The following is a 4,758-nucleotide window of genomic DNA, read 5'->3' as shown; positions in this document are numbered from 1 at the left end:
AAAAGATCTTTTCCGTTAAACAAGACCGAACCGAGCATCTACTTTAGCCCTTTCTTAGACTATGGTGCATTAGGCGCAAATTATGCACCTATCTTGCACTAAAACATACAATGCCTACAAACGGACCGAAGCAAGATTCCATATGACACACGTCATCTAGGAGTTCCATTGGGTGCGTCCAAATTGATTTCTTTGCATATGGTATGTTCCTTGTAAATCATGCACCTATCTTGCATCAAGATTAGCACTATCTCCAAACATATCAAACCGAGCTTCCTCTTGAGCCTCTTCACCGAAGTATCAACAGGTGCTTCCAAAATGCTTTCTTAGACTATGGTGCATTTGGCGCAAACCATGCATATATCTTGCACCGAAACTAACAATATTTCTAAACAGCCCAAAGTGAGATTCCATACGACACACGTCATCAAGGAGTTCCATCGGGTGCATCCAAGTTGATTTCCAAGCATATGGTATGTTCTATGCAAACCGTGCACATATTTTGCATCAAGACTAGCACTATCTCCAAACAGGCTGAACCGAGCATCCACTTGAGCCCCTTCACCTAGGAGTACCAACAAGTGTGTCCAAAATGGTTTCTTAGACTATGGTGCATTAGGTGGAAACTGTGCACCTATCTTGCACCGAAACTAACAATGTCTCCAAATGGACCGAAGCGAGATTCCATATGAGACACGTCATCAAGGAGTTCCATCGGGTGCATCCTAATTGATTTCCAAGCATATGGCATATTCCATACAAACCATGCACCTACCTTGCATAAGGATTAGCACTATCTCCAAACTGACCGAACCAAGCTTCCACTTGAGCCTCTACACCCAGGAGTACCAAATAGTGCGTCCAAAATGGTTTCTTAGACTATGGTGCATTAGGCGCAAAGTGTGCACCTATCTTGCACTAAAACTTACAATGTCTACAAACGGACCGAAGCAAGATTCCATATGACACACATCATCTAGGAGTTCCATATGGTGCGTCCAAATTGATTTCTAAGCATATGGTATGTTCCTTGCAAATCATGCACCTATCTTGCATCAAGATTAGCACTATCTCCAAACATATCAAACTAAGCTTCCACTTGAGCCTCTTCACCTAGGAGTACCAGCAGGTGCTTCCAAAATGGTTTCTTAGACTGGTGAATTAGGCGCAAACCATGCACATATCTTGCACCGAAACTAATACTCTCTCTAAGCACACCAAAGCGAGATTCCATATGACACACATCATCAAGGAGTTCTATCGAGTGTGTCCAAATTAATTTCTAAGCATATGGTACGTTCCGTGCAGACCGTGCATCTATCTTGCATCAAGATTAGCACTATCTCCAAATAGACCAAACTGAGCTTTCACTTGAGCCTTTTACCAAGGAGTACCATCGGGTGCGTCCAAAATGGTTTCTTAGCCTATGCTGCATTATATGCAAACCTTGCACCTATCTTGCATCGAAACTAACACTGTCTCCAAACAGACCGAAGCAAGATTTCGTATGACACACGTCATCTAGGAGTTCCATCATGTGCGTCGAGATTGTTTTCCAAGCATTTGGTGGTTCCATGCAAACCATGCACCTATCTTGCATCAACATTAGCACTATCTCCAAACAGACCGAACCGAGCATCTACTTTAGCCCTTTCTTAGACTATGGTGCATTAGGCGCAAATTATGCACCTATCTTGCACTAAAACATACAATGCCTACAAACGGACCGAAGCAAGATTCCATATGACACACGTCATCTAGGAGTTCCATTGGGTGCGTCCAAATTGATTTCTTTGCATATGGTATGTTCCTTGTAAATCATGCACCTATCTTGCATCAAGATTAGCACTATCTCCAAACATATCAAATCGAGCTTCCTCTTGAGCCTCTTCACCGAAGTACCAACAGGTGCTTCCAAAATGCTTTCTTAGACTATGGTGCATTTGGCGCAAACCATGCATATATCTTGCACCGAAACTAACAATATTTCTAAACAGCCCAAAGTGAGATTCCATACGACACACGTCATCAAGGAGTTCCATCGGGTGCATCCAAGTTGATTTCCAAGCATATGGTATGTTCTATGCAAACCGTGCACATATTTTGCATCAAGATTAGCACTATCTCCAAACAGACTGAACCGAGCATCCACTTGAGCCCCTTCACCTAGGAGTACCAACAAGTGTGTCCAAAATGGTTTCTTAGACTATGGTGCATTAGGTGGAAACTGTGCACCTATCTTGCACTAAAACTTACAATGTCTACAAACGGACCGAAGCAAGATTCCATATGACACACATCATCTAGGAGTTCCATATGGTGCGTCCAAATTGATTTCTAAGCATATGGTATGTTCCTTGCAAATCATGCACCTATCTTGCATCAAGATTAGCACTATCTCCAAACATATCAAACTAAGCTTCCTCTTGAGCATCTTCACCGAAGTACCAACAGGTGCTTCCAAAATGGTTTCTTAGACTATGGTGCATTAGGCGCAAACCATGCACATATCTTGCACCGAAACTAACACTGTTTCTAAACAAACCTAAGTGAGATTCCATATGACACACGTCATCAAGGAGTTCCATCGGGTGCATCCAAATTGATTTCCAAGCATTTTGTATGTTCTATGCAAACCGTGCACCTATCTTGCATCAAGATTAGCACTATATCCAAACAGACCGAACCGAGCTTCCACTTGAGCCACTTCATCTAGGAGTACAAACAGGTGTGTCAAAAATGGTTTCTTAGACTATGTTGCATTAGGCACAAACTATGCACCTATCTTGCACCGAAACTAACATTGTCTCCAAACAGACCGAAGCGAGATTCCATATGACACACGCCATCTAGGAGTTCCATTGGGTGCGTCCAAATTGATTTCTTAACATATGGTACGTTGCATTCAAACTGTGCAACAATCTTGCATCAAGATTAGCACTATATCCGAACAGACCAAATCGAGCCTCCACTTGAGCCTCTTCAACTAGGAGTACCATCAGGTGCGTCTAAAATGGTTTCTTAGCCTATGGTGCATTAGGCGTAAATCGTGCACATATCTTCTACCAAAACTAACACTGTCTGTAAACGAACCGAAGCAAGATTCCATATGACACAAGTCATCAAGGAGTTATATTAGGTGCGTCCTAATTGGTTTCTAAGCATATCGTATGTTCCATGCAAACCGTGCATCTATCTTGCATCAAGATTAGAACTATCTCCAAACAGACCAAATTGAACTTTCACTTGAGCCCCTTGACCTAGGAGTACTATCGGATGCGTCCAAAATGGTTTCTTATCCTATGGTAGGTGCAAATTGTGCACCTATCTTGCACCGAAAATATCACTGTCTCTAAACGGACCGAAGTGAGATTCCATATGACACATGCCAGCTAGGAGTTCCATCTGGTGCGTCCAAATTGATTTTTGAGCATATGGTATGTTCCAAGCAAATCGTGCACCTATCGTCCATCAAGATTAGCACTATCTCTAAACAGACCGAACCGAGCCTCCACTTGAGCCTCTTCACCTAGGAGTACCAACAGGTGCTTCCGAAATGGTTTCTTAGACTTTGGTGCATTAGGCGCAAACCGTGCACATATCTTGCACCGAAACTAATACTATCTCTAAGCACACCAAAGCGAGATTCCATATGACACACGTCATCAAGGAGTTCTATCGGGTGTGTCCAAATTAATTTCTAAGCATATGGTACGTTCCATGCAGACCGTGCATCTATCTTGCATCAAGATTAGCACTATCTCCAAATAGACCAAACCGAGCTTTCACTTGAGCCTTTTACCTAGGAGTACCATCGGGTGCGTCCAAAATTGTTTCTTAGCCTATGCTGCATTATGTGCAAACTTTGCACCTATCTTGCACCGAAACTAACATTGTCTCCAAGCAGACCAAAGCAAGATTTTGTATGACACACGTCATCTAGGAGTTCCATCATGTGCGTCCATTTTGATTTCCAAGCATTTGTTATGTTCCATGCAAACCGCGCACCTATCTTGCATCAAGATTAGCACTATCTCCAAATACACCGAACCGAGCATCCACTTGAGCCCCTTCACCTAAGAGTGCCAACAAGTGCGTCCAAAATGGTTTCTTAGGCTATGGTGCATTAGGTGCAAACTGTGCACCTATCTTGCACCGAAACTAACAATGTCTTCAAATGGACCGAAGCGAGATTCCGTATGACACACGTCGTCAAGGAGTTCCATCGGGTGCATCCAAATTGATTTCCAAGCATATGGTATGTTCCATGCAAACCATGCACCTACCTTGCATAAGGATTAGCACTATCTCCAAACTGACCGAACCAAGCTTCCACTTGAGCCACTTCACTCAAGAGTACCAAATAGTTTATCCAAAATGATTTCTTAGACTATGGTGCATTAGGCGCAAATTGTGAACCTATCTTGCACTAAAACTTACAATGTCTACAAACAGACCGAAGCAAGATTCCATATGACACACGTTATCTAGGAGTTCCATTGGGTGCGTCGAAATTGATTTCCAAGCATATGGTATGTTCCATGCAAACCGTGCACCTATCTTGCATCAAGATTAGCACTATCTCCAAACAGACCGAACCGAGCTTTCACTTGAGCCTTTTACCTAGGAGTACCAACGGGTTCGTCTAAAATGGTTTCTTAGCCTATGCTGCATTATGTGCAAACTTTACACCTATCTTGCACCGAAACTAACACTGTCTCCAAACAGAGCAAAGCAAGATTTTGTATGACACACGTC

The sequence above is a fragment of the Sorghum bicolor genome, chromosome 6 (assembly GCF_000003195.3).
Source record: "Sorghum bicolor cultivar BTx623 chromosome 6, Sorghum_bicolor_NCBIv3, whole genome shotgun sequence".
NCBI classification, from domain to species: Eukaryota; Viridiplantae; Streptophyta; class Magnoliopsida; order Poales; family Poaceae; genus Sorghum; species Sorghum bicolor.
The sequence above is the reverse complement of the archived record's forward strand: the minus strand, read 5'-3'. Positions refer to the sequence as shown.